Source organism: Vitis vinifera, chromosome 10, assembly GCF_030704535.1.
Source record: "Vitis vinifera cultivar Pinot Noir 40024 chromosome 10, ASM3070453v1".
Classification (NCBI taxonomy): domain Eukaryota; kingdom Viridiplantae; phylum Streptophyta; class Magnoliopsida; order Vitales; family Vitaceae; genus Vitis; species Vitis vinifera.
The window spans coordinates 23,602,871-23,615,476 of record NC_081814.1 but is presented as its reverse complement, the minus strand read 5'-3'; positions in this window follow the sequence as shown (position 1 = coordinate 23,615,476).

Sequence of the window (12,606 nt, the reverse complement as noted above, 5' to 3'; positions counted from 1 at the left end):
AGTTGCGGAATCACCTTCAAGTTGTGAAATCACAAATTCAACTTGCAGAATCAAAGTTCAAACTTGCAAAATGGATAATTCAACGTGTGAATCACCTTGCGAAATCCACCTGTGCAATCTCAGATATTTGCAACCGACTTAGTTAGATTTTTTCTCAAGATATTTTGTAAATTTCTATTTTCTCCTTCTAATCAGTCAAAGATATTATTGGGATATTTCTTAGAAAATATCTTTTCTATATATATCTTTGAACCAATGTAAAGAATACGAATATATGATATATCAGATATGTAATCGATGATAGTAAGAAATATATCTACAGAGCACTTGCTCTACTTTTCCTTCATATTTTTGTTTTCTCGTTATTTTTATTTCTAGCAAATCAAACTCTAAGGATGTTTCTTCAGAGGATGAGTGGCTAGGCTCTTTGTCTCTTGGAGTGAAGAAAGCCGGGTAAGTTTCCGAATGCAAAATTGGAAGTTTTGTTGTTTCAATTATTAATGAAGAGAAAGTGTGACCCATTAATGGTTTTTATCTTTTTAGTTAACTTAAAATACCTTTAAATCACTTGGGCCAACACTTGGTAAGGCAAGTGATCTCCATCCATTGAGATGCACTAGTTTATCTTTTGCGAGCCTTTGGGAGGTGGTTTGAAGGTAGGATTTTCTAGAATAGCCAACACTTGGTAAGCTTTTGGACTCTAAAGAGACATCCATTAGTTATCTCTTGCGAGCTTGTGAAGGGAAATCCAAGGTTAAGGATCACCTTGAATGGTAAATTCTAGGTGAGAGGCACAAGCCATTCCAAGATGAATCAGTGAGAGGGATTTAGTGTTTGAACCCATTAAGGGGAAGCATCTGTACCACACTGGTTTGGGAAATAACTATGTGTTAAATCCCCAATGCGAGGAAAAGAAACAAGTGACCGAAACTCTCTTTTTGTATTAGGAACCTAAGCCTAGTGATCTGAAACTCTAAGAAACACTTTTCTTTGTAATTAAAATCAGTTACTATTTTTTGTTAGCTTAAAATCAACCTTTTCAAACATCTTTATGTTTTCTTTTAAAGCTAACCTTGAAATGAAAAAGCACCAATTCAGCTTTGAATTAATATCAATTGTGAAGTGAAAACCCATCCCAATGAACGATCCTAGAGCCACTATGCTATGCTAGCTGAGGCTATCCTAGTACATGGTGTAATAGGTTATAAATTTTGTTGATTACTCCCATCTGAGGACCGCAATCAAGGAACATCAGCTGGACATGAATCAAATGGCACCGTTGTCGGGGACCATTGAGAGGACATGAATCAGTTGATACACCAATTGGGAACGAATCACCCACCCTCTTGGTGTTTTCCCTGTCGAGATTAGCCTTTATTTTCTCAAGATCTATGATGAGTTTATCATCACTTCTTGTATCCTTTTAGAGATATGCCTTGGAGAACGCAATGCACATTCTCAACCTAGTGCCTTTTAATTTGGTACCTTAACTCATAATGAGATGTGGAAAGGTCGAAAACCTAGTTTCTAAAATATTCACATTTAGGGGTACCCAACACATGTGCTGAAACCAAAAGTAGACAAGTTCGAAGCAAGGTTTGAGGTATGCCGATTCATAAGGTATCCAAAAGGAATGAGAAGGCATTGCTTTTATGTATTTGTTAGAACAAATGCTAGATTTCTAAAAGAGAACTATATGATGAATAATAGGGTAAAACGTGATATAGATTACAAAGCACTTAAAGTCAACACTCCACATTAGCATAGGGGACCATGGATCTAGAGGTTCCTACACTTACCAGTCCAGTTAGTTCTAATACACTAGTGTTTTGTTGTAGTGGGAGGGTTGTTATACAACCATGTAGGTTTATGTATTGGGAAGAGTCTTTTGAAGTGATTCTAGAAAAACATGAGACTGATCCCACGGGTTACGATTAAGCAATGAGCAATTATGATGCTATTCTTTTGCAAGAAGTTATGAAGGTAGAATTAGAATCTATGTATTCTAATAAAGTTTGTGATCTTGTAAAAGCACCTTAAGAGATAAAACCCATAATGTGTAAGTGAGTCTACAAGAGGAAGAGATGAGTAGTTGGAAAGATCGACAAGTATAAGGCTAGGCTAGTAGCGAAAGGATATAGTCAAAAACCTAGTTTCGACTATGAGAAGACTTTCTCACTAGTAGCCATGCCAATCTATCAGAATGTTGCTATCCATTGCGATGCATCTTGATTATGAGATATGAAAAATGGATGTTAAGATATCATTCTTGAACAATGCTCTTGAAGAGAGCATCGATATGATGCAACTAGATGGATTCATAGCAAATGGCCAAGAACACCTTATGTGTAAGTTGCATAAATTCATTTATGGACTAAAAAAAACATCTCGCTGATGGAATAAGCTTTTTGATTAGGCTATCAAGACTCTTGATTTTGATCAAAATGAGGATGAGCCTTGTGAGAACAAGAAGACACAAGAAAGCATGGTGATGTTTTTGGTCTTGTACGTTGATGACATTCTAGTCATTGGGAATGATGTGGGGTCATTGTTGTCAGTCAAGATTTGGTTATCTACTTAGTTCCAAATGAAAGATTTGGGTGAGGTGCAATATATTCTTGGGATAAAGGTCTTTTAAGATCTTAAGAATAGGAAGATTACATGGTCTCAGGACACCTACATTGACAAGATTTTGGTCAAGTATGTGATGCAAGACTCAAAGAAGGGTTTGTTACCTTTCAGGCATGGAGTGCCTTTTTCTCAGAATCAGTGCCTTAAGGCAACTGAGGAGAAAGATCGCATGAAGGCAATACCCTATGCTTTTGCGGTGGGTAGCCTTATATATGAGATGTTATATACTAGGCTAGATATTTGCTTTGCTATAAGGATGGTAAGTAGATATCAGTCCAATCCAAGCATGGAGCATTGGATGGTAGTTAAACATATACTAAACTATCTTCGGAGAATGAGAGATTATATGCTAGTTTATCATTGTGATGAGTTGTTACCCCTTTGATCGTCATAAGGATAGTTTAGGTATTAGATGTGTTCCCAACAAGATTTAGGGTTAGTGGGAGTTTGTTGGGATTGTGCCCTGGAAAACATGACATGATGTAACAAATTGAGATTGATTTATAAATTTATTTATTTATGTTTCTTGGTTTCTTTTAATTATCCCATTGTATTAATTGGTTATTTGAGCATACAAGCCCCACATCACTTGTATTGTACATAACTTGGGTACATTAGTAGTTGCGTAGAAGATCCAAGTTATGGGTTTCTTGTAGAGTGATGAGTTGTCCACAGTCGATTCATGGATTTAGGCATTCCATTTGAGAATGTAGTGCAATACCTTCTAATTAAAGGGATGTATTATCTTGGCTATTGGGATGGTTTCCCATGGTGAGTGTACTAGTGCATGTGATGCACATTAGACAAGACCTATGGTGAATCATGACGTAAGACTATCAATTGTCATGATTCACCAAGCTACTGTACTATTTGGACTCCTTGAGATGATATTGAGACTACGCTAAAGTAATCAATAAGAGGCTTTGACCTATGGGTGAGACCCTTAACTGGTCATATATCCCTATGGATTGGGTCACTGTTGATGGAAGTTAATAGCAACATGTATTCTTAATAAAGGCACCATGATATCTCATGTATTGAGGTAGTGTGCCCCATTGTTTTATCCAAAGGACATGTGATCTAGAAGACTATGGCCATAACACTTCCTTTAGAGGGAATTTGACATATGATCCTTGGAGTTAGAGTATGTCAATTGATCACATAATAAGCGAGATCTGTAACTCAAGGATTGGAGAAGTAATCTAAATAGGTGATAACACTACCTTATTAGATTACAAACACCAGTTCATGGGGAGTTTACATGCAGTGAATAGTAGGTCATGGACCCGACCTTTGTCTTGTTGTTATTTATATAAGATACTAGAGTACAATTGATTATCTTTAGTGGAATGTTGAATTAACTTCATAATTGAATTCATTTATTAGATTTTTATTGAGGTTGTTATGTTGATTATTCTGGTGATTATTATTTTTCCTAACATATATCAATATATATTCCAAATATTAACAATAATATTATTTTTATCCCTAACCAATTGCAGGGTATCCCTAAGATTTAAAAATCATATTTCAATATCCATAAAGATTCTAGGTATAACTATTTATTTATTTAGGACATTCCCAATATCTCTTGAGATAAAGTTTTGATGTGACATAAATTTTTATTTAAATTTTTTAAATCATTGATTCATCCCCCTCTAGGTGTTCCCTATTGGACTTTAGGTTGTTTTTCAAGTGGTATTAAGAGCAAGACCATTTTTCAATTGGTATCAGAGCGAGATAAAAATTGATTCTTTATCCTATTGATTAAAAATCCAATTTCTATTGCTTATATTATTTAAAAATCATTTTTTTATTGGGCATATAGGATAAAAATCAATTTTTTATTGATCTTGTAAGTTCGATATGGAACAAAAAAAAAGTAGTGCTATTTTGATAGTCTTTCTTACTTTGATGAGAATAATTACTCCCATTGGAAAACACGAATGATGTTTTTCCTTCAAATAAAAGACGCAAAGGTATGGAATTCAGTTGAATATGCTTGGGGACCACCATTAATCCTTGAAGCTCAAGGAAGATCAATAGGAGAACCTAAACCTAAACATGTATGGGACAAAGTCGATAATTAGGGTAGTGAAGTCAACTGAATATTTAGTATTTTTAATGGAGTTTATCTAGATGAGTTTTGTAGGATAGCAAATTGCAAACGTGCAAGGAAAACATGAGACATTCTTCAAGTCACTCATGAAGGTACGTCTTTTGTAAAGATCTCTAAGTTACAAATACTTGCTACTTAGTTTGAGAATATTGGGATGCATGAAAATCAAACTCTTTCTTTCTTTTATTTTGAATTAAGTGATATTGTAAATTTCTTGTCTAGCCTTGGAGAACCTTTTCCAAATTCTAAGGTAGTTAGGAAAATATTGAGATCTCTTCTAGAGAGATTTAGACCTAAAGTACTGCTATAAAGGAGAGTAAGGACATCAATTCCATGAGAGTTGATGAACTTGTAGGCTCCATTCAAACATATGAGATGACCTTACCTAATTCCCAAAAGCCTAATGACTCTTCCTTTAAGGCTTCTAAGAACGAGGAGAAAGATATTGAAATGTCATATGATATAACTAGTGATGAATTGACACATATGGCCAAAAGAATTAAAAGGGTCATGAAATTCAATAAAAGGTTCTACAAGAACTAGGAATCTAGAAAAGGAAAAAAGACTTAATGAACAAACATCCAATGTGAAAGAAAAATATTCATCTAAAGGTAAGAAATTTGAATGCTTTAATTATGAAGGTCTCAGACACTATGCTTAAGATTGTCCTAGCCCAAAGATACCAAAAAGTCTATGCAAGCAACATGGAGTGACATAGATTCTAAATAAAGTGCTTCCACGGCTTCTAAAGATGCAATGTATGATTCCAATGACATATTAGCTTTTGTTGCATCAATGGATCCTATGAATGATACTAATTGTGATAGTGATAGTGATGATAATGAGTTTATTGATAAACAAAGGGCTGAATTTTTGGATAATCTTGTTGTTGAGCATAAAAAATTAATTAAGAGTTATATGAAAAATCATGATGTTCTTGAAGCTCATAAAAACAAGATTGATGTGCTTAGTGTTGAAAAGACTAATTTACTTGAAAAAATAGGTTTCTTGAATCTAAACATTATTCTCTCCTTGAGAAGAATAATGCTTTTACTCAAGAGATCAAGAATGATAAGTCTTCTTTATATGTAAATGAAAATTTTCACCCTACAACTAAAGTGCTTAATGAAATACTTGATAAATGCAAGACCCATGGTGATAAAAGAGGTTTAGGGTATATTAACAAAGATGAAACTCCCTATGGTGGAGAAACTATGTTTGTTAGAGGTAAGGATGATACCCCTAACCAAGTAGAATCTCTTAAAAAGACATCACTATGCACACTTTAAGAAAACTGGACATAATCAATTTAGATGCTACACTAGATTTCTTGAAAGGTTTGAAACTCAAATGAATAGACTTATAAATGACTTTAATTCCCTTAAAAATAACATCTTGAATAATGGGAAATGGAATAAAACCAATCAAAAGCCTAGAAATCAATTTAGTTCCTCCAAGTTACCACCTAGGATTAAACAAGTTTGGTTGAGAAAGAATAGGTTTAAATGTCAAGTTGTGTTCAATGTTCTTAAAGCTAAATTTTTTAGAGAGTGATACCTTGATAGTGGCTGCTCTAGACATAGGATACAAATCCTCATTTACATTCCTTGAAAACTATGGTGGTGGGGTTGTTAATTTTAAAAATAGAAGCCTAGCTTGATTAAAAGGCAAGGACAGTATAGCTATCCTCAGTTATCCTAAACTAGATGGAGTTCTATATGTAAAAGGACTAAAGGCATACCTCTTAAGAATTGGTCAAATGTGTGACAAAGACTATAAAGTGAATTTTTACCAAGAATTATGCGAGGTAGTCAATGAAGGGGGAAAGATAGTCATCATAGGACATAAGACTATGGATAATTGTTATGCCATAAATCTTAACTCTAGAACTCCTCTCGTGTGTAGTAAGGCAAAGCTTGATCCTATTGAATTATGACATCGAAGGTTAGGTCACATAAACTATAGAGACCTTGTGCACTTAGTGAATACTGAAAAAGTTAGAGGTAACCTAGACTTAGTAGTGAACCTAAACCCATTTATGGTGAGTGCATGAAAGACAAAAAAACTATGAGTTCACACAAGAAGGTTAAGGAGATAAAGACCATTAGACCTTTAGATCTTCTTCACATAGATCGTACGGGTCCAATACGAATTGAAAGTAGAGGTGTTAAAAGATACATCCTTATAGTTGTAGATGATTTTTCAAGATACTCATTTGTGAGTTTTCTTAGGGAGAAATTTGAGGCCATAGAACATTTGAAGTGTTTATTTAATAGAATACAAATGGAAATTGGCTATCTAATTGTAACAATTAAGAGTGATAGGGGGAAAGAATTTGACAATGTGGATATTAACCTCTTTTGCCAGTTTAAAGGAATTAAACATGAATATTCAGCCCCTAGGACTCCTCAACAGAAAAGAGTAGTTGAAAGAATAATAAAATGCTATAAGAGATGGCTAGGGAGATGATTCATATGCATAATACCCCTATGCAATTTTAAGCAGAAGTTATTAATACAACCTATTATACTACCTATAGAATTTTTCTTAGGCCAGGAACAAAGTAGACATCTTTTGAGTTATGGACTGGGAGAAAACCTAAGCTTAAATATTTTAAGACCTTTGGCACTAAAAGCTATATACTCAAGGATAAGGAGAACCTTGGTAAATTTGATGCTAAATTTGATGTAGGTCTCTTCCTAGGCCATTCTATTTCTAGTAAAGCCTATAGGGTGAATAATCAAAATTCAAAAGTCATCCAGGAATCTTCTAATGTGGTTATAAATGATATTGGGTACGATTAGGATATAATTGATAAACAAATTTTAACCTAAGAATCAATTGGGGATAACCCTAAAAACTTGGAGACTACAAAAGAAAACCCTAATGATATCTCTGAAAGAAACATTTACCCTAATAATATGAAGATGTACCTTTAGATGACACTCCTAAATAACTAAGGAATAAACATAGATCCAGAATACATAAGAACCACCCAATCTCAAATGTTATAAGAAATATGAATGAACGTGTTATTACTAGGAGACAATCAAGATTAAATAAGATGTGTCTTGTATGCTATACCTCCCAAATTGAGCCAAAGAATATGAAGGAAGCTTTAGGAGATGAATCTTGGACTACTGCACTCCAGGAAGAGTTAAATTAATCTACTAGGAATGATATGTGGTACTTAGTCCCTAGACCTAAAGATAAACATGTCATGGGTACAAAATGGATTTTCAAGAATAAATAAGATGAAAATAGGGTCATTGTAAGAAATAAAGCAATAATAGTTGCCCAATGACACTCATAGATAAAGGAGATTGATTATGAAGATACATTTGCACCTATAGCCAGTTTAGAATCAATTAGGATACTTTTGGCAATAACAACTCCTTGAGGATAAAGCTTTACCAAATGGATGTCAAGAGTGCATTTCTAAATGGAATTCTGAGTGAAGAAGTTTATGGTAAGCAATCTAAGGTATTCGAGGATCCAAAATTCCCTAATCATGTCGATAGGTTAAAGAAAGCCCTTTATAAATTAAAGCAAACTCCTAGAGCTTGGTATGAGAGTCTCACACTATCTTTGGGATAAAAAGTTTGAAAGAGGGGGAGTTGATAGAACCTTGTTTATAAATAGATCAAATGATGAGTTGTTAGTAGTTTAGATTTATTTTGATGATATAGTTTTTGGAGTTACCTCTAGTGACCTTGCCCCTAGTTTTGCTGAGGAAATGAAGACTAAATTTGAGATGAGTATGGTAGGTGACTTAGCCTCCTTTTTATGATTGCAGATTAGATGACTAAAAGATGGAATCTTTCTTTCTCTAAGCATGCTAGGGAATTAGTTAGAATTCGATTTAGAATTGTCTAAACACTTTAGAACAACTATGAGCACTACCACTAAGCTTAGCAAGGGTGCATCTAGAAAAAATGTTGTGCAAAATCTTTGCAGAAGTATGATAAAAAGCTTAATTTTCCTCACTGTGAGTCGTCTTGACATATTTTTTTTAGTATTGGAGCCTGTGTTAAGTATCAAGCGAGCCCCAACAAGTCACACTTAATGTCCGTTAAAAGAATTATTCATTATATAAATAAAACTCTTAATTATGGTTGTTGGGATTGAGTCCCTAAAAGCAAGACATGATGTAACAAAGTTAGACTTAACTATCCCCTTGTTATCCCTTTGGTGTATTAAAATTGATTTGAGCATTCAACCCATGTCTCTTACATTATACACGACTTGGGTGCATTAGGAGTTACACAAAATATATAAGTTATGGGTTCCTTGTAAGTAGATAAGTTGTTCATTGTTGGTTCATGGATTTAGGCAATCTAGTAGAGACTATAGGGCACCACTTCCTAATTGGAGGGATTGCTTGTCTTGGTCATCGAGATAGGTTTCCCTTGTTAAGTGCACTAGTGAATATGATACACACTAAACAGGACCTACAATGAATCATGACGCAAGGCTATCAATTATCATGATTCACCAAGCTACTATACTACATGGACTCTTAACCTTGAGAGGATATTGAGTCTGTACCTAAATCAACAGGAGGCTTTGACTTATGGGTGAGATCCTAAAGTGGTCACATATCCCTATGGATTGGGTCACTATTGATGGAGGTTGGTGGCAACAGGTATTCTCAATAGAAACACCATAATATCTCATAGGATTGAGATAGTATGTCATCTTGGGTGATCCAAAGGACATATGATCATGAAATATGTGGTCACAGTAATTCCTTTAGTAGAATTTGACATATGCTCCTTAGATTTAGAGTAAGTCAATTGATCACATAATAAGTAAGATATGTAACTTAAGGATTGAAGAGGTAATCTTGATAGGTGATAGCACTACCTTATTAGATTACAGACACCAGTTCATGGGAAGTCTGCATGAAGTGGATAGTAGGTCACGAGTATGAACACTTGGTGTCTCGTTGTAATATACATAGAGTGCTAGAGTGCAGTTGACTCTCTGTAGTGGGATGTTGAGTCAATTTTAGAATTTGATTTTGAGAGAGCCAGTATTTCTATAGGTTCTAATGGTCCTTGCTCTGAGCTCATATTCCTTTATGGCACGGTTTATAAGTGTTAGAAGGGTTATTAGTTCACTTTTGTGCATAAAAGGCGTTTTGGTAATTACGCAAGGTTACAAAAGGATAAGTAAGTGGTATGTCTGGATTGGGTTAATTGATTAATTAGAGCCTTGTATAGTTAATTAACCAATTAGCAACCTTTTTGGGTTAAATTAAGTGACCCAAGCCCATGGTGGGGTTAAGTCACTTAAACCTAATAAGAAGCCTATAAATACCCCTTTAGCATCTATATGATGAAACCAAACATTTTTATAGCAAAGGGCTAGGAACGTTTATTATGCAAGTTGTATAAATCCATTTATGGATTAATGTAAGCATCTTGCTTATGGAACAAGTGTTTTGATCAAGAAATCAAAATTCTTGATTTTGATCAAAACAAGGATAAGTATCAAGTGTACAAAAAGATGCTAGGAAGCATGGTGGTGTGTTACATCATAAATGAAGATGATAATCTACTCATTAGGAAGATTTGATAAGTTAGTTCATGGTTGGTTCATGGATTTGGGTAATCTATTAGAATCCATAGTATACTATCACCTAATTGGTGGGATGGCTTGTCTTGTTCATTAAAATGAGTTTTTCATAATGAGTATACTAGTATGTATGATTACACATTGAAAAAAACCTATAGGAAGTAATAATTGAATGGTTATTGGATTGTCATAACTACTCCAAGCTACTCTATTACATGGGCTCCCAACTTTAAGAGAATATTGTGTTAATGTTGAGGCCATCAATGACTTTGGCCTATTGGTGAGATCCTAGAGTGGTCACACTTTCTCTCCAGATTGAGTTACTAATGGTTTAAATAGATAATAATAGATTTTCTCAATAGAGGCGCCATGATATCTCATTGGTTTTAGATAATATGTCCTCTAAGGTGATTCCAAGCATTTATGATCATGAAATCTATGGTCATAGTAATTCCTTTAGTAGAATTTGATATCTATCCTTAGTGGATAGAAGAATGTCTATTGATCATAATATAGGTAGATATAACTTAAAGATTAAAAATGTAATACGAAAAAATTGCTAGCTACTATCTTGTTGGATTAGAAACATCAATTCATGAGGAAGTTTAAGCAATGCATAGTAAGTCACATATCTAAGTAATTAATTAATAAATAATTAACTAATTTTATCTTGATATAATTTCATAAGATATTGAAGTTCAAATGAATCTTTAGTGGACAATGAGTTCCTTTTAGAATTATAATTCTAAAGGAGCTAGTAATTTCTTATGAATCTTATTAGTCTTCACTCGAACTCATATTCTTGGTGGCACTTGTTATTAAGGAAATTTTATTAATTACATTATGTATATAAAGGTACGTTAAGTTGCACAAGGTTGAACTAGATCATATGATTAATTGATTGTTAGGTTTTATTTAGGTTATTTAATTAATTCAAGCTCAGCTTATGAGATAATTAATTAAATATGATCTAATGTGCTAGAATTAACTAACTTAAGCCTATGTCTTGGACCTCTATCACTAAAGCCTATTATTTATCTATACAAACCCATTAGGGTTTAGGGTTAGATACTCTTAGATATTCTTGAGAAACCCTAGCCTCCATCTTCCTCGAGAGAGAATATCACTTATCTTAGTGCCTACATCCTTGAAAAAGTCATTGGGTGGAGACACATGAAGTCTTCAAGAGCATCATCAACCTTAGAAAAATAGAGTTCAAGAACATTCAAATCTAAAGGTATGATTTTGAACCCTAAAACATCAAATGTTGATTTGATTTTGCTTTTGTTTCGTAGGATCCAAAATGCCAACACTTTGTATAGTTTGATTTACTCATGTGTATGATCCTAAGATCTACAAAAGGAGTACAATTCAAGGTATAATACATTGGACTTGTGGGTTCACGGATTCAAGTAAGAAATCCACTAAGAAAGTAAACTATTGGTTGGTAATGTATGATCACACAAATATGAGTCGAAGAGTTATGTCCAAGGAAATTGATTTAATTATTATTATTATTATTATCATTGCATGTGTATATTATAAAAAGGAAATATTTTTTATCCAAAGAACTTTTATTTCTTTTCTATGAGTGTTAAAACATGGATGAACTAAAGACCCAAGAAGAGTATAGATGATCAATCATTAAGATAGACCATGTTTCAACTTCCTTGAATTGATTATTATCATGGAGGGGCCAACTTACAAATCATCTAACAAGTTTTAGGTCTAGCATAACATGTTCTACTTTTTGGAGTGTAGCCATGACATTGTGGTACCATATATTTATGGTTTATCAATGTCAACTACACCATAAGAATTAGTTTGAATGTTTATAGTTTGATAGCGAGTTAAATAGTATAATGACCATTAGATTCGAACAACGATTTCTTATGGACCTAGTGCAGTTATTCTCTCTTTGTCCATTGTTGGTCTACTAGTGCCTAATTAGACTCAATTATGTAAGGCAATTGATGTTAAAAACATGGGTTTAATGAAATAATTGAGTGATAGTCATTCTTTCTAGCTTGAAGGAATGCTAAGTTCTGTTAGTGGACCAATGAGTTGTGAGAGTGTATTTTCACCAAGTCATATAGGTAAATTATGCCAAATAAAATTAAAAAAAAAAATCAATTTGTGGAAGTTGGAAAGTTGAAAGAAGCCTTGAGAAGTGAAAATGATAACTTAAGAATGGTTCTACGAAAAAGGAATGCAAGGGCAAAAATTTGAGTAAATAGGAAATCAAATGATTTTAGAAATAAAAAAGGTACAAATAT